The 19,324-nt window shown below is 38.5% G+C and overlaps 1 long non-coding RNA gene across 1 annotated transcript in view; it reads left to right on the forward strand.

Moving 5' to 3' along the window:
- The window catches only part of LOC108446852, a 211,121-nt gene that overhangs the window by 81,489 nt on the left and 110,308 nt on the right, over positions 1-19,324 (forward strand). The window contains exon 3 of the long non-coding RNA XR_001862168.1: positions 3,035-3,092. This is a non-coding gene — a long non-coding RNA (uncharacterized LOC108446852). The remainder of the gene's footprint in view (positions 1-3,034; positions 3,093-19,324) is intronic.

Below are 19,324 nucleotides of genomic sequence, written 5' to 3' on the forward strand. Positions count from 1 at the left end.
TAAATGGCTGTAAATCTGACAAAGACATACACCGTTGCTTGTAGCAGGAATTATTCCCTTGGACAATATTTTGAAGGAACCAATACAGCACAGAATTACTGAATTTTCAGCACATTGAGACTGAACAATGGCCATTGCCAAGCACTCTCCTGCATGCTTACAGAGGATAAACCAAGAAGAGAACAAGAATCTAATTTTTATAAATATGAAGTAGCAGTTTAATATAGTGAGCACTTAGCACTTTAAACGTTTCTGAAGTCCTGCTGTCTGAAGACACTGAGTCATCACACAGAATTACTGCTGGTCCTAGCGTTGCTTTGACTAGTTTCTCAACAAGTCTAGGATAAATTCCTTCAGGTTCTCTGTGTATCTGAACATGTAAGCTGTTCCTGGTTCTGGTCTTTAGGCTGTTTTTCTGTTGAAATGAGCACAAAAAATACCTGGGTCTTTGTGGGAAGGTGAGATAGTAAATAACTTGAATCCTTCTGTCTTCTCTGTTGTCTCACATTTGCTCTCAGTTTCTTTAGATAATCTCTACCTTTTCTATCTCATGGGACTGAAAGTACCTTTTTCCTGTTATCTCTGATATTCCTTGCCAGCAATAACTCCCTTTTAACCTTTGTTTTTCTGATTGTATACCTGTCTAGTTCTATAATGTCTGTCCATTTCTCTTTTATGCCATGTTCCTTTTAGATCTGTAAGTTCTTTAAAGAGTCATGCCAAGTGTTTTCCCTCTGTGGCAGACTCCTTTGCCTTTGTGTTTTTAACAGAGTCTGTTTTAATAGCTGCCAGTTCTTCTGCACTTCTTTTTCCCTTAGAATGTCTTCTCAAAAGATCCAGCCTACTGTCTCTGTGAATCTGCTGAATGTCACTGTTCTCATGAAATAGAGAACTCAGACATTTCCTGATTCCCCTCCCAAATTTCTTTCTACTTCCAAATTCTTACTTAGCTTCTCCTTATGAGTTAGAATCAAATTCATGCCCCCAGTAACTTCCTCTGCCATCTGGACAAATGACTATCCCTGCAATACAGCAAATGCCTTCTGGGTAGCCTGCATTTTCCAAACATTTTTCAAGACATAGTTTGGGAATAAAATCTGTCTTTACAATTTTGTCCTTTAGATTTATTTATTAACTATAATTTGGTGTGACTTTCCTCTTTAGGTGCTGGTAACTTGCAGTATACTAGACCCTTTCAATGATATTCTCTAACTTTTTGGAGAATGAGGAATGCTTGAGGCTCAATTTACAAAGAATGACTCACCTTTCACTCAGTGTTTGTACAATTAAGCAGACAAGACAGCCTCAAAGTAAGAGTCAGTATCATTGTCATCCTTATTTCATAAAGGGGACTTCAGACACAGTGATTGTCCATAGGTCATTTTTTATATCTGTGGAGGTCTTGAGAATTTCATTAAATCTTCTTAATTCTAGTCCAGTATCTAAGTGACAATTAGTTTTTTCTTGTATTAACCTAGTTCTAGTTCACTTTTTAACAGTTACTCAAGTTCTTTGTCATCCAATTTTGATATAATTTTGTTAATTGCCTCACTTTTAGGGGTTTTTAAGCCTTATTGAAGAATAAATTGCCTTCTTTAAGGGTTTCTTCAGAAAGACATTATGGATATAAAGGTAAAGAAAGTGTGGATGAGATTTAAGGAAATCAGAAATGGTAATTTTTGCTTCAAATGTTTATATAGCCAATTTACCCACCCACAGACATTTTATATAAGTATATGTATGCATGGATGGATGGATGTATTCAGTTTTACATACATACCTCTTGGTTTCCCAGCCATCAGTTTAGATAATAGTGATAAATGTCATTTATGCAGTTACTGTGTGGTCTGAGATGTGAATAATGTATTCTAAGTCTTGCTTCTCACAGTTACCAAGTGGAAAAAGAGAGAACAGGGCAGACAGGGCCACAGCTCTCAGGGTCAGGGTTCCATCCCTGCAGGAAGGATGGAAGGAGAGAAATATTCACGAATCTCTGCCACTCACACTGTTAAATCCTGCACAGCCCTCAGGTGGCTGCATCCTGTGCTCCTACACTTACCTCTAGAAGGAGCTACCTTGCACTCGGACCAAATCACCCTGGTTTTCTTTCCTTGTTTGGTATTTTTTTTCTTGTAAAGATTGCACACATAATCCTACCCTGCCTCTTTCAAATCCAGAGCCTCTGGTTCCCCTCCACAGCAAAAGGAGCCCTGCTGACTCTGCAAACCTTGTGTAGAGGGGAGCCTGATGTACTTTTCAATGCTGGTGGATGAGATAAAACTATTTAACCTCTTTTCTATACCCCATGAGATTGGTCCCTGTAGTGACTCAGCAGGTATTCCTGTTCATAATTAGTATCTATAATAAACAAATGAAGAACTGCCCAGAGAATCAAAGTTTTACTCCCAAGCAGCACTGAATTTCGCTCATCCAACTGCCAAAACATAAATAATTAAAAAATTAATTTCCTCTACCAGTGTAAATGTTGAGAATTAAACAGCTGCAGAGATGGGAAAGCAGAAGGACAGAGAAGAAAAGGTAGAAGGGGATGTTCATAATAGCTGGAGACTGAGAGCTGTGGCCAAAGCCAATCAACCAAAGAGATCTGTCAGTGTTTCTGGTCCTTAAAAAGCACTGTTTTTGTTTTTCCATGTTAGAATTTCTGCTGAATATTGGGTGACAAATATGCCATTGGCTTGTGTAACTGCTACTGCAAATTGCAGCTACAGGCTAAGAGATTTTTCACCTGGCAACACAGGAGTTCAAAGCAAAGGGATGTTTTCTTCCACAAAGAAGTTAAAATAACGCAAGGATAAAATGAATAGCATGCAGATGCTTCTGTAAAGTGCCACCCCACTGGACAGCCCAGTGTCTCCCAGTCCTTTAGCTGAAGCCAGCTGTATAGAACAACACACTGTATTTTAGAAGTCAAATATGACATCTCAAATTTGGAGCTGTTCATAGCTGTGTTGAAATAGATAAGGGAACAGGAAACAGAGGAAAGAAAATATTTTCTACCTTTTGTTTTTTGCAGGAATAATCATTTGCCTGCCCACAGCAACATTTCCTCCACACTGGTTCAGCTGTACCTGGTGAGTACAAGACTCCCTACTCCAGTATTTTTTACCACTCTTCTCCCCTGTGGGGATATGAAGTTCAGCTGAAGTCTAGAAGGAAAAAAAGATCTGTAGTTGTATGACAGTCTCATGCTGTGGTAGTTTATACCAGGAAAATGGAAACTTTGCAGGCATGGCATTTATTCTGCATCATTCCCAGGGTTAAATACAGTAAGCATGTAAGTTGAACAATTAGATTAATGAATATTGTCAGTGTTATTTTAGTAATTTAATATAAAATGTAGAGGGGGCGATGACTGTGGAATGATTCATTTCTGATGCACACCCACAAATTAGCATTCTTTGTGTTTGCTTTTGTTTGTGTAATTTTGCACTTCAACAGAGAATTATAAACTGTAATTGCTTCACAACTGAAAATATAGAGGCTCAGTGACCTCCTCACTGCATGGCAGAACTGTGCTAGAAAATTTCCTTTCACTTCTTTATGTCCTTTAGAAAACAGAAGATCAAGGACTCAGAGTTCTCAATGTCATTTAAATGATGTATACAGCAAGAGTGCAGTGAGGTCCAGATAGTCTACCTAGGCTTCTGCAGTTTGGAGTAGAGATACTTAAAGAAATGAGGTTGGACTGAAATGCGGTGGTTGAAGTTCAGGAAATTTTCCTGGATTGCAGGGTAAGATGCCTGGATCCTGCACACGAGCCATGTTCTGACTGGAGCTTATGAGCTTCTGTGCAAGTGTTCACTTAGCATTTACAGAACCTTTCAGTGCAACATATTGGAACTGAATTCGTTTGGATGGTCCAAATTTATCTGGGAAATACTTGGATATTTAATATGTGCAATTCACATCCTGCTACAGATTTACTGCCACCAGCTCCTGGATCAGCTCAGGTGTGTGTTCAACAGTCTTTGCTGTGACTGCAGCATGGATATCATGCTCTGTCCAACAGGAAGAGCAGTGCTCCCCTCCTCAGCAGGGTTGCAGCAAAGTGAGGAACATGGTTAGGTGTGTTGGTTCACTAAGAAAGAGTAGCTGGATGGATCCTAGCATAAATTGTGTAATTCCTAGGAATCTCAGTTCCTGGTAGTCTTACCTCTCTTCAGACACCAAGGTCTGTCAGGTCAGCTCATTTGTGGGTGACTGGGAGACACTGGAGTAAGTGTTCTGTACAGCTGCACTCCAGATCTTTTGGCTGTAGGACATAAAATTCGCACCCATTGTGCCATGCACTACATGTCTGTTTTCAGATCAGGCATTATGAAATATTAGAATGCCATGCAGCAGTATTCATAGATATGAGGATTTATATGTATGTGCTGAACATTTGAGGTTCTTGTCTATGGCTTTTGTAAGTTTGGTTTTGCTCTCTGATTGCCTTTGGAGTATCTGCAGGGTTTTCTTGCATTTCTTGCAGGGAATTTACATTTTAAATTGCCTGTGATGTGCTCTCTTTCCACTGCTCTAATTTCTCAATGTCATTTTGCTTATTAGCATTTTTTTGATACAAGTTAAAGTACTTTGCTCCTTTTTAACCACGCAGCTTTCATATTGCCCAAACATCTATTTACCTTCCAGTATGCTTTAGTATGCCTTTTTATAGGCAGATATTTAGTTACCAGTTGTTCCCTTCATTTGCAGACTAGCTTATTTTGTCTAAATATTTCTCCTTTTTAATCTTTATATTTCAAGGAAAATGGGATGACACATTCTATCTGAATTTCTCTCATTATGGAGTTTATTTTAATTGACACAGCTCTTCACTGAAAACCAGAAGATTTGTTTCCAGCTCATGCTCTTCTCCAAGGTGAGCTGGAGGGGATGGTGTCCACCCGCTGCCACAGCCTGGCCCTCCTGCAGGGAACCCCACACAGCACCAGCCTCCAGCCCAACTCTTTCATCTTCCTTGGCTTCTCTAATTCGGGTTTCTGTGTAATGTTTATTTCTGGCCACCACTGCTCACAGGCACTTCGATCCTGGAAAAATCTCTTGGGAAAAAAGCCAAGCACAGAACACCATCACAGCCACTGTCTGTCTTAGTGACATTGAACAGCTTTTCTAAAATTAAACAAGTGTCTTGCACAATTTAGTTCCAGACAAGGCTTCCGAAGATGGAGCTTATGTCAGACACTCTTGACTCGTAGCCACCTACCTAGGTGATGTTGCCTTCTTGCCATTCTTTGATGACTTATTTAGAATTTAATTTACAGCAAACACGATGCAGGATTTTTTAAAAAACTATTCTTGGAGGAATTTGAGTGTTTCTTCCCTTTAGCCAAGTAAGCACTGATGCAAATTCACAGGTGTAAGCATTCTTGAGGTTGGTATCTACTCTGTTGGCTGTGAATCTTTGTGACTGCTAACTGTGTTCTGATGAAATACTTGTGATTGCACCTTTGGGAACAATTCCTATTTTGGGGGACTTTAAAGCGCAGACTGAAACAAATGGAATTTTTTTTAGTGTTTCAAAATGCTACTGTTAATGACGGTCTAGAGATGTTAATTTTCACTCTCAGTGGATTAAAGAAATTTACAGAAGAAAATGTTCTTTCTGTTGGAGAAGGAGGGGCAAGGAAGACATAAAGACATATCAAGCCTTTGTCCTGAAAAGTTCAGATTTATGCCATTTATGAACATAACTTTTACACTGACTGTTTCTCTTCTACTGAATTGAATTAGTCTCCCCAGTATGGTTAAAAGAGCACCATTTTATAGCTGCGAACTGCAGCCTGTTCTGTGCACAAACTTGCATTAGTGGCTGAACAATCTCTAAGATATATTTGTTATTTCTTCGTTGGATGTCAGCAAAAATCAGTTTGTAAGAATGACTTTTATTATTCCTAGCAGTTTACAATTCCATAATTTTTGCTCACATGCTCACGCAGTTGAAGGCAATACCTGTTTCCATTACAAATGAGAGGGAGGAGAGGCTTATATGAGGGTTCTTGTGTCCTAAATTTCATTTTAAGTGAGTCCTAGAGTTGTAAAGATTGTTAGGTAAAGAATTTACATTATATCTATATATTTAGATTTTAACTCTCATACACGGCTGTTGGTTTTCCTCGTGTCTTCTCAATAAGGCAGTGCTCAGTGGGAGAGTGAGTTTCAGTGACTGGTTGCTGGGGTCAAAAGAAATTCATTTTCATTGTACGGATAAGGAAGTAGCTGTGAGCTCTTGCTAAAACCAGGTGAAGTTAGGGGTACTGGTTGCTTACACAGTGTGCACTTGTACAGTGTTACAGTAGACATTGCAAGATTAACAGTTCCTGCTGTTTTTCCACACCTTTGGGGATTCCTGTGTCATGTCTGTTATCACTGGTCACTGTCAAGGGCAAAAGGGACAATGACTTCTTGCATTTTGATTCATTTCAGAGAAGGTATTTCTTATGAGCATCAAGTACCTGATACAGCTAATTTAATATATCTCACAGATGGCTATAACTCTCCAGGACACCCAGGTATTCTGAAGTTTGGGTTTGTTTCATTTGTGAGGTCGCTGCTCTCTTAATTTGAGCTTCTGACTCAAATCCCAGATGAAGCTGAAGAATTCTTACCTCTATTAAAGTTCAAAACCTGCAATTATTATTAATACTGTTGATTTTACCTTTCCTCAGAGAAGCTGCTCCTCAGTGCTGGTGATGCTATCCTGGATGCTGCTCTCTAACGTCCTCTTTTGTAAAATCTTAGAATGGAGATCTTGGCTAGGACCTCTTCTCATCTGGGTTTTCTTTACTCTGTCACCAGATCATGCATTAGAAGCTGCCTCATTCGTTTTGCCTTCAGGAGTGCTGGCAAGGGTTGGTGTCACAGGTCTGATTTTCATTAGTAATGAACCTTAATGATATTTTCGTCCTCTTCCTTTTCTTTTCTTTTCTTTTTATTTTCTGAGAGTCTGGCAGGACAAGTGCCCATGATCAGCTTGTACACACAGCCATTGCAGAGATTTCACTAGGAAACACATAGAAATAGGAAATAGTAAACGCAATGGAGTTCTGTTACTCTATTAATATGCATGACAGGAGCTGTTTCCTGAGGCATATCTTTATTTTAATAGAGTAATTTAGAGTATTTTTGAAAACATATGCAATTAGCATTGATTTTTTTTTTTTTACCATGACACAAGGTGCATAAATGAGAGCCTGAGGTGTACTCTTCTTGTATTGCTTGGGAAAGTGCTCCAACATATGCACTTCTCTTTGTTTCAGGTGGAAAATGCTTTGTGCAAGCTCACATGGATGTCTCCTTACTCTCACTTTACCACAGTGGTGATTAATGTACTTTCTGAACCAGTGAGATACTCACATTGCTACAAATCTTTTTTATTCCTGCTACTTTCATTAGGTATCTGTGCCCCATTGTGATGTACATCACATTAAATTTTCAAGTTGCTTTGTTCATATATTAAAATTAGCTGTTCATATATAGAATTAGCTTGCAGAGGTTCCCAATCAGTTGTGCCTGCGGTTTGGATCTCAGGAAGCTGTTTTTGCCCGGCTCCTCTCCAGAACAGGGTAGCAGACCACAACAGCATTGCCCTGGCAGCTGGTCCCGTGCCTGCGCCGTTTGTGCCTCTGTTTGAGGCAGTGATGCTCCCTCTCGGAGCTACTCTCTGGGGCTTCTCCCCAGAAAAGGGAGCTGGGCAAAGCCTTCTCCCCCCAGTTTGAAGGGAGAAGGAAGGCAATGGATTTTTCAGAACAGCTTCCAAATGGGACTGACATGGAGCAGACCACCCCGCCCACCCCAAAGTTAACATTTTCAGGAACTTGTTTTGGGGGAATTAGGCTGTAGAACACAGAGTTCTTCTGAAAACTGAACGGGAAAATCATGTGGTGTCACCTTGGAGTGGTATTTCATAGAGTGACTCTCAATGCTGGTCTGGCTTTCCCAGCGACTCTACAAATTGCTTTTGCAAGCAGAAATTTATTGCATATGTGTGAGGTAGCTCTCTTATTTTTCCCTTCCATCACTCCCCCAATTCCTCCCCAAAACAGATGTTGCTATAAACTGATATGTCATTTGATCATGAACTTTTCTTAATGATTGTGGTGGCATTTCTAATATTTCTTAGAGGCAAGTGCATCAGCTGCCAAATGTAATTGTTTCACTAAGGCAACGAAATACATTTTACCACAGAAACAGTACAGCTGTGATTTCATGATTGTTGCTACCCTTGTTCCACTGCAGAGCTGGACAATTGGTCTGGTCAGTTCTAGACATAGACACAGTTCTAGAATATCTCTGGATATTCCCCATTCCTAATCCCAGGGTCCTACAAAACTCACTGCTATGTGCTTTTTGTTATTCATGTTGAACAAATGTCCCACAAATCTGGACTACTCGGCTACACTAACTTGTCAGGAGACACTTTTACTTTATTTTTTGTCCTATTATAAAATAAATACAGCCCTAAGCATCATTCTGGGGACCAATCATAGTGTGGCGTTAGTAGTGATGTGTTTAATTCTAAATACTAATTAACACAAAAACATTGCTGAAATTATGTCTGTTGCTGAGCCAGCTCCCAACAGTTGTACAGTTTAAACTCTTGATTCCAGCCAGCTTAGCAGTAGCCTGTAGGAAACAAAGAAGTGGTAACTAAAATTGTTTCAATTTCTAGAACGGGCCTTTGAGGACTGAGAGACAAGACTGATATATTTACATATGTAAGTAATTACAGTGAACAAGCATTTCCAGTTTGGTTTTAGCACACATACGTGTGAGGCATTCAATGTGTACAACCATCTGTATTTTTCCAAATTCAATCAGGTGATAAAATGTCTGCAGTCAGAAAAAGCTTTTACTTATTACATTGTCTCTGGGGAAAGGAGTGTCTGATAGAAGATTCTTACTTCATTTGGCTGCTGTTGAGTCATCCAGCTGATGTTTTTGAATTTGCACTAGACTTGAACCTGGTACTGAAACAATGAAATGTTTGCTCATAAAAAAAGGAGAAAGAGCATGTGGAAAATTTTGTTTTACGACAGTGAGACAAATGCCAGTAAACTGAAATTGTGGCAGGAAATGTAGCTTTCTTAGAAAAGGAAAAATAAAGGAAGAGACACTGAATTGGATCTTGAATCTTCTAGGCTTAATGTTTTAAACGTAAAGCCCTGAGAATGTATGACTGTATCATTTTACATATCTCAAACCAGCATTTTCTTGTCCCACAAATAGAGACCTTTTCCTGGTATTGAATTGTTTTTTTCTATTTCTCAGTGACTCAGATTCCTTGTTTGCATCTATATCTGTCTAGCTGTCTCAGGACATGAGGTCTCATTTCTGAAAGAGCAGATATATTTTCTTGCAAATATCACTGTGGAATTTTGAAAGTGATGTTTACCCATGTCAGCTAGGTAAAAGCACTAAGAAATGGCTATCTTGGTGTTCAATTGAGTTAGTGGTAAAAAAATCCCACAAAATACTTCCTGTAATATATATAATTTGTTGTAATGATGAATTTATGGATGAAAGAAAATTTGGATAAACTTAGACATATAATTTATCCAATAAGCAGCTAATCCATAATGAGTGCAACATGCCCCAGGAGAGGACACCGCAAAGTATTTCCCATGTTAACAAACTAGTGACGTTATTTGGCCTTTTCAATTTCTTCAGTTATCCTGATTTACTTTTGACAATTCACTTAATCAAAGAAAATTACCCCTTTTGAATTTTCTTTTCAGCCTACTATTCACTGGTGATATTAAACAGAAACTAAGTATATTAACTGCAGCAGTCAGTTTTCAGAATTAAGAGTATTAGTGTGTTTGTTTTGCCAGGCTGCTATTTCTCTTGGATTCTTTGTACTCTGAGGAATGAAAGTGTTATGGCAACTTTACATCAAAAAAGACTTTGGAGTTCTTACCTCTATCTACACATGGTGAAATGCATAAATGTGGGTGTTTGTGCCCCCTTTCCCATGCCGGGCCTGGACAGAACTGCAGGAAGCTGACCACCTCCATCCAAAAGGCAGCTCAATGTCTTTTGAACTTCCCTCCAAGACTAAGCTTTGACCGTCTTCCCCTGTGGGCTTTCATACTGTGAGACTTGATTCACTTCTTCCTGATTATTCAGATAACTGCTCAGATTATTCAGGCAACCTTAAAAAACCCATACCAGCAATTTGGACTGCTTTCATCCCTTTTTTGAGAGGTCTTAGAGGACTACTCAGAAAAATGGGTCAAATCTCAGAAGACAATTAATGAGTCAGGGAGTGACCCAGTTCAGAGAAAAGAAAAACAGTAATGGAGCCCAAAGAAGCTATCCAAAAGAGAACATTTGTCTATACACCATTCCTTACACCAACTATTAAATAATCCTTCATTCAGATTAAATATTAAATTGGTGATTAGCACAGTCATCTCAATTTTAGAGATATAAAGAAGTTCATACATCTAAAGTGCTTTAGTGCATTGAAGGTTTAAAAAGTTCAAAAGAAAAAAAATTATTGCCTGAAAATAAATTCCTCACCAGTGCTGTATGTCTTAAATCTTCTATTGGTCAGGAAGCAATAGTGATTAATCAGGGGATCTGTGTTTGGGGTGATGAGTATGGGCGGGCAGTGAGGGAGAGAGGTTTCTGCAGTGATGCCTACGAGAAATGAAAAGTAAATCTTTTAAAAGCCACATGGGGCATAATTTTCATTTGAATAATTTTTCCTGAGATTGGCACTCTGGAGAAGCAACTGTTTCATCCAGTTCTGCATGATCTGAATGTGTGTGATCGTAAATCAGCCTTCCCGTCATCACCTGTTTCCCAGATAACAACTGTTTACAAAATGATCCATCTTTTCCTGAAAATACTTTCATTTAAATGATTCATAGGAACATGCTTACTATAAGGAAATGTTTACACGAATTTGTACCATTCATTATGATTCATTGGCTTTCATTTGGAGTCAGAATGAAAGTAAACTTTGGAATGAGTCATGGAGGAGATGCTCCATTTTCTGGCCAGCCCCAGGGTGGCCATCAATAATTCACAATCATGCTTTAGAACTTCTGGTAAATTTTTCTTGCAACAACACTGCAAGTTGGATTCAGGTGTCTGTAATAAATAGAAGGCAGAAGCAGAGGTGTTGTGTGTTATGTGGCTTGCTCAGGACTGACACAAGAAGGAGCTGCAAGCAGAGCAGGCCCAGACTGAGGTGACAGGTGACGTGCCCTCAGCTGAGAGATGACAGTTAACAGGAAATGTATTGCTAGAAGGATAAGTCTCGGTCACTCCAAGGGGGTAGCTGGGTTGTAGTGTTAAAAATGATAATAATTTAGCGTCTGGGAGGGGAAGGGATGTGGAGTGTTTGGACAATGCTCTCAGGCACACGGTTTGATTGTTGGGGTGGTCCGGGAGGTGGAATATGATGATCCTTGTGGATCCCTTCCAACTCAGGATGTTCTGGGATTCTCTCTTCTCACTAATTCAAATGTATCCTTGGACTGTGTCATTTCAAAATGGGGTCAAGTACAGAGAAAGACACAAAGCAGTTGGAGAAAAAGAAACTATAAATATGACTTGTTTCATTGTTCTGATAACATCACAGTTCTTGAAATTGAATGAACACCATGTAGGAGATTTTAAAGTCATTTAGGGATTTCTATTGAGTTAGCCACCTGAATATCCCATAAAGCTGACCCTCTCTTCAAAAAAAGGTCTTTATTAACCTCTAAATGCAACACCAATTTGCCTCTATAACCTCTTCCTTTTTTACTGTTTGCTTTTGCATAATGTCACAGCAGGGCTTTGAGGCTCATGCTGTGCTCTGTTTGTGTCCTGTGGGCAGCCCATATTTGTACGGAAGTGTGGTAAAGCTTTTTCTTTCCCCATGTGAGACAAGATCATTTAAACAGCAGCTGTCTTTCTTGTGGGGGAAAAAGTACTTATAATTTTGAATAACTACCTATTCAGGTGTTTCTTTCCATCCACTAAAAGCTACTAGAATGTATCAAGGAAAATACTCTTACCTAAAAGAGGAGAGAAAGTAAATAGTCATTTTGTCACAAAATTGAGTTTGAAATGTAATGATGTTTACAAAAAAACCCCAGTTTATTTTAACTGAAACATTTTGAAATAAACTGCTTGCAATTAAATGACACTTTGGTTGAGATTCATTTTAAGGAGCCTTTCTAGTCTCTCAAAACTAATGAACTGCTGCCAATAAAGACTAAAATACAGAAATAAAAAGGCATTACATATTCCACATCAGGCTTTCGAAAGTCCACAGAAGCCAGAGGGGAACTGCTCCCGTACTTCACTGAGCAGTACTTCAGACCTGAAGAGAGAGCAGAGTTGAGAAGTGTTGCCTGCTTCTCTAAGTGGGACCAATTTCACCCCTCCCAACCTTCCCTTCTTGCCCTATTGAGGCCAGTAGAGCTGAACCTCAGGCAGTTTTGTCTCCAGTGAAGCAGGGTGGAGAGTGATGCATGAATTTCTTTGGAGAGATAATTATTTGGGTTTTAAGAAGTGTTTTCTGCCCATTTGCAAGTATCCTTTTGGTGCATTCTGGCTCCCCATCTTCGCCTAGTTCATGTTCAGGTGGCAGCTCTTATCTCCAGTGCAGTTCGGAAACACAGTTGTGCTAAGGTGAATTAAATCAATGTATTTCCTCATAATGGTGATTTCAACTCCGCTGACGGTGTGGGCTGCTACAAAGAAAAGTAATTACTTCTTGTGTGTCATTTACATCAGCTATCCCATATGCTAGAGAAATGGGAAATAAATGTTCAAGGTTAGTGTCATGTGGTTGCCACTGTATTTTCTTACAGCACAACCAGGTGAACAGCAGGTGTATTGTGCAGAACAGGCTCCACCAGAATAAAGCCATAATTGAAATGGACATTGATGTCACTGAACAATTTATCTTCCTTAAAAGGGTTTTGCATTACAAAAGAAGCTAATTTAGGCTGGGTATTAAATTAATGGCCATGTGGGAACATTTGTCTAATTCACTTAGACTTGTATTATTAGCCATGATTGTTTGATCAATATTTGCAAAACAGTGGAATTTACTCAGTTGACAGATGTCAGAGTTCCACTCCTCATTACTGAAAGTAGACTCTTTGTGGGTAACCTGCAACAACATCTGCTTCCTTAGAGACTCAAAATGCTAATATGAAGTTAATAATGGATTTTTAAATACATGATACAGTCTTCTACAATCTTTTAGGAAGCAGCTAAAACTAGGAAAAGCTTTTCCTAAATACATAATATTAATGTGCACTACATGCAGAAGTTTTTAGTGGCCTTACATGATTGGGTAAAAGCTGGAGGATGCCAAACATGCTACATCTAACAGCTAAAAAAATAATTACTCGTGTTCTCATCCTCTTTGTGGGTACTAGCAGAGTCCTTCAGGGGAAGGAGATACTGCTGCAATTACATGTATGCTGCTAGGATTGTCTATTCTCCCTCCTTAATTGTGTCATATTATTAGTGTTTTATCAGTTTTACTCTACCTGTGGAAGCTGAATCCCTGACAAATATATTTTAGACCAGTATGAGAAATTATTCAGGTCAAAAACTTTCCTACATGTTCATACTTAAAAAAAAAAATGCAGAAAATAAATTTATCTGCATCTTTAGAACTTTCATTCATCTCATGAAAACTTTTCTTCATTCCTATAATTTAAAACTTCATGTATTCAGCTTGTGTTCTGTGAATTGTGACTATGATCTCTTAAAATGGTTTCTCTAGTCTCAGTTAAGCACTGTCCTATTTGGGGAGACTTTTTTTATCAAGTGGCAAAACTGTATCTCTTCCTCCCCTCTCAACCAAAATGCACTTAACATCTCATTTTAGCGCAGCTTTTGGAAGTTCTTTATAAGGTTTATCACTATCAACACTTTGGAGTCTGGGTGCTGCGAAGCAATGTGACACAGTGTATATTCCCAGTGAATCATCAGTGCATAATTTGTGAAATTATATCAAAGAATTTGGAATACTTGCTACTAAAAACGTGTGTATTCATGGTGGAATCTGAGCTGCAAAACCCAGGACCTGGATTTGGGTTTGGATGTGTGAATTCAGAGGAAGGAGCTTTGTTCAGTTCTGTTACAGATAGGAAGGCTCCCTCTGTCTCTCTTGGTAGAAATCAGTGTTGTTCCACTGAAGACACTAGAACACAGTTGATTTTGGGGCAGTGATTACCAGAAATACACATTTATCAAACAGTATAATAGAAGAGAGAGGCCTCTTTAAACAACATGAGTTTATTTTTCTGTGAATGTTGACTGTTTTCATTGCTTTCGTATTTTTTAACTATCATGCCTGTGGCACAGACTATCACTAAATTATCCTGGGTGTAAAATTAGAGAAGTTTATAGAAATTATTCCTGATTTTCCCTGGTTGCCCTGTATTTTCATTCTTTATTGATTCTTAGATGCTTTTGTGCCTCCTTTCTCTCTCTTCTCTCTCCTACCCTCCCTCCCTCCCTCCCCCCAGCCTTTTTCTTTTAATAATGGATTGTTAACTTGTAAGCTTTTCTGCGTCTTGGACTGGTTTAATAAAAATGTGCAGTTGCCTCCTAATGACAAGCAACGCAGGAGTAACTTCCTCCTTATTCTTTTTCTTCCCTTGCTTGACTTGCCCTCTGCAGTTAAAATGATATATTTTCCACTTGTGCAATTTTATGATCTTCTTAAACCAACATGCACAAATACATAAAACACAAGTAAGTTGGGTAGCTCTCAGTGACATTTAAAACCAGAAGCGTGACTACATTAGGCAAAATATGTCTTTCTTTTCACTACGTTTTTCATTTTAATGCATTTCTCACATTTTAAATACTTTTTTTAGAAGTATATACTAATCTATTAACCAAATAATGTGATGCATTGAGGTACCCACCTGTCAGAGAGGGTTTAGTGCATCCATGTCTCCTAGAAGGAGTCAGCACACCTGATCCTCACCTCAGCATTTACTGAATATTTATCATGCAAATGGTAAATGTCAGGTCTAGAGAAGTACTCGACTGTGAGCAGGGTGTGGGCTGAGATACCTGGACCGTCCTGCAACTCTTTCTCTGTGAGTGTGAAGGTGAATTGGAGCCAGAGCTCTGCCTGTCACTGACACTTCCATGCTCAGCTGTCTCAGCCCTGGAGTAGAAAGCGTAATGCCTTTCAGTAATGTCTTCCAATTAAGGACAGGATGTCATGCCATGAGGGTGATTCTTTAATTCTCTAGCGTAGGAAGCCAGCCCCAGCAGAAATCTAGCCTTCCACATGTTTTGGGTTAAGTAATTTCTTGAGTTGGTAGTTACGTAAGAATGCAAATGGCTTGTGCAGTCCTATATTCAAATTAGATTTCTTTAAGTCAGTGTAGAATGAAGAATCAACTCTAGGATTTCCAGGTAATGGATTTCCATATGCTTGGATTTGTGTCTTTAATTAAAACTGTCAAATCGGTGCTTTTGAGATGTGTATTTCCTTGAATTCCTTCTGTTCTCTTTGGTCCTGGCTTGACAGTAGGAAAACAGAGGCAGACATGGTGATAGATTTGACAGCTGACCTATTACTCTCCAAGAAAATGATACTGTGATGGACCTTCTCTAATAAGAATTCAGTATGTATTCATGTCACTTGCAATCTAATAAATGTTTGACCTTTACTATGGTCTTACAGAAATGATAGCTGCTCATACTCTTCAATTTTAAATGCATGCTGAAAAACATTTAAATGTGGAAAACCCACTGATTCAAGTCAAGTTCAAGAAATTGATTCTGACTTCAGGCATTTTAATCAATTTATGAATAACAGGATAAGATTAAGGTGTTGAAGGTGGCAATCTAAGGAACTAAAAAATCTGTTTCGTAAAGCTACATGTAAGGCTTTCCCTTCTTTAGGAAGCTCTGTTTTATGACTCTGCAGATTTTCATTGGTGTACTTTCATTTCAGGTTCTGGGAAGAACGCCAGAAGTTTAATCCCATTTTATAAGCGATTGGGGCCAAATTCTATTCCCAGAAAATTAAATGAGAGTTCTGTGATGGAGTTCAAAAGAACTGGGAATTGACCTCTATCTAATATCTTTCAGAATAATTTATTAAAACTATTTCACTTTTTTTTTTGCTATTGCATTGCCAATTTGTGTATTGGGTTTCAGACTTGCGCAAAGGGGAAAAGCAGCTAAATAATGACTGACATTCCAGTTTTTTTATCTTTATGCTTAATGCATATTACTCCTAAAACCAATGCAATGCACAATTTCATGACTTTACAGAAAAACATTGTGGGAGGGACAATATGTGCTACATAAAAGAAATAGTTTCAACGATATAATGCTGTGATGTCGGTGAGCCAAGATACAAGATTAGATCAAAACAAACCATGAAGGACCAGGAGTTGAAACTCACATTTCTGTAGGAAATGTTGTAGATGGAATGTTTAAAGGTTGGGGCCAGCTTGATATTAAATAGCATTTTTTATAATACATTGCATAAGTGACTAATCCTCCACTGTGCATTTCCACCTTGCTTTCTTGGTTAAGCTCTCCTCAGGCAACGTCTTAAGCTTCTTAGAACTTGTGGTTTCATTGAGCTTCTGTGATAAAGTATTTCGTGCATTTACCTTTTAGTCTGGAATGCTCTGCATGGTGGTGGATATCTGGTCTATCCCAGCAGCTTTGCCTGGGCCTCTCGCTTGAAAACCTCATTGATGTTTGTCGTTCACACCAAAGGGTGTTTAACAAGTTCCAATTGAATGTAAGTGTGGGGATTAAGTTAATACACAATCAATATTGTTATAATGAACGGTTCCTTTAATGAACAGGCAACTCTCATTCTTTTAGATGGGGATTTTCAAAGCTGTTTTGAGGAATTAAATTTCACCAGTGCTTTTAAGATAAGAGGGCACCAACTTCCTTGTGTACACGTAATAAATCTTCATTGAATTTTGTCTCTTAGATTTATATTCAAGGAAGAGGGCAAAGGAATGTTTTTTTCTGAGCTTTTCCTCATTATTTTGGAGAATTGCCAACCCTAAGTCAATTAAAGCGTATTAGCTGCTTTAGCTGTCTCAGCTTGTCAGTTAAAGGGAAGTATGAGACCACATGGTTTAGGAAGAAAGTAGAATTTCAAATCACAGAATTTTCTAAATAATTCTTTGTTAAGCCTGTGTCAAGGAATAGAGAGTTCAAACTTCTCTTGGAAAAAGGATAGACTGTGTGACTTGATGGGATTTCCAGACTTATTTTCTACCATATTTTATGATTACATTTTACAATATTTCAATTTCTAAACCTAATACATTAATGCATTCACTCCTGCAGTCAGAATCTGGGGAAAAGCTGACACCAGAGAGTGAACTGATTTCTGAGACAGATGAAAATGCTGTGGGATGGCAGTGTCTATCTCTGGTTTTTGACTACAGAGAAAGATTAGTTACATGAGAAAAATCTACTTCCAATGGCCCTGCATCCTTCAAGTACACTGATAACCTTTCTCAGTTCTGGCAGTAATACTTAGGATGGAAATGGGCCCAATTTTGGGGCTTACGGAAGAAATTTTGGTATCTAATTCAATTACTTATTTAAGTTTATAAAGAGAGAGTTATTTGTCTTAGCAGCCACAGAGAAACTAAAGAATACAGGCTAGCAGGGCTTTTTAAATAAAAATTTACAGGGAAGCCAAGGAAAAATTTTTGAAAGTTGACACTTTTCTTCACTGTTTTTTTTCCTGAGCTTGGTAATGTTAGTGTACTAATATTGCAATTTTTTTTTAAACACAAGCAAGTGCCATTTCATGACTGTATATTTAATGAAACACTCTGAATGGTCTTGGGCAAAGTTTCTGAGCTTTTGAAACTCATGTTACTTTGTTGTTTATTCCCCACAGAAGATAGTGATGTTATTGTTTGGTGTTCTGTCATTTGTGGCACCAGTTGTGTGTAAAACACAGATGCTATACTTAGTCCAGGGTTCATCCTAATGATTATGTTCCTTAAATCAGCTTGTGCTGATTTATGGCAGTGCCACATATCATTTTAGTGAGTTCATACCATCCTGTGTTAATTTACTGCTTCGCTGTCCACTTCTGAAGCGTTTCTTGGAACCTTCCTCACTTTAAAATGTTGATGAGGAGGTTTTTTAGTTTCTTTTGGGAACATAGATATGTTCTGAAAGTTTAGAATCAAAGAGGCCTCTCTGCTCAAGGATGGGATTTCTGGTGAAAACCAGATAGATCTGTGCCAAATTGAAGAAAATTGGAGGATGATGCGGAGAGCCTGTGTTTGAGGAAACCCATCTGAGTCAGAGACAGAGTAACCTCAAACCCTGAGCACTCATGTCTCAGGCTGGATTTTCCTTCTGTCTATCCTTTCATCTACACAGTCACAAAAACCTTTGAAAGACCTTGACTTTGCTGTAATGTGCAAAACAGACCTTTTCAAAACCTTCATTTTGTGGAAGTGGAGCCACATGCCAATTAACTTTCCTCATTCCGTGTAATGAGGCTCCTACTGAAGGCTGAGGCAGAGTCCTGCTCACTGATGAGCAGACACCATAATTGGGCCCACGGTAAGGACTGGAGCACAATGCTCATCTCCAGGCATTGGCTCACGTCCCCACTGAAGCTGGTGGTATCACTAATTTGACTCTTTAGTCACACTTAATTGCTTTGCTATATCACAATTTTAGGCACATCAAATAATTGAAGATAATAATTTTGACCTATTCCAACCTTGGGAAAAGGTTTTAGAAACACTGAAAAATGCAGCGGAGGTGGGAGACTGAATTTTGAGAAAGTTTTTCGTCTATTTTTATTCATCTGCCTGCAACTCCTAAAAGCATCTATTTACACTCTCAGATAGTTCTACGTGAGTTACAACTGTCACATAGCAGGGTATGTTTCATTTTTGTCATCATTCCAAGTGTGTTTGTTAAGGCCGGGCTGAAGAGAATCCAGACAGAGCTGAGTTTGACAAAAAAACTTCTCTCTCAAGTTGGAATAAGCAGTCAAATAGCAGAGACATAATTTTTTTGAAACCATGTTTCAGCAATAACTGATTTTCTTAGTGCAGAATGAAATATTTAGATTGCTGCAAAATAAACTATATTTCAAACTGAATATACATTTGAATTTTTCAAAGCATACTTCTAGTAACTCAATAATAAGTACTGAGACGAATTAAAATAGGTTTGAGTTAAACATTTCTGTAATTTCCATGTTCTCCAAAGAGAACTGTGTTGTACCTCTCCCCTTTTCTTTGAGGGGAGAGCAGTTTCTGGTCAAGGTGCTGCTTAAATCTGTAGTTTTTTG

Source organism: Corvus brachyrhynchos, unplaced genomic scaffold, assembly GCF_000691975.1.
Source record: "Corvus brachyrhynchos isolate BGI_N302 unplaced genomic scaffold, ASM69197v1 scaffold114, whole genome shotgun sequence".
Taxonomy (NCBI): domain Eukaryota; kingdom Metazoa; phylum Chordata; class Aves; order Passeriformes; family Corvidae; genus Corvus; species Corvus brachyrhynchos.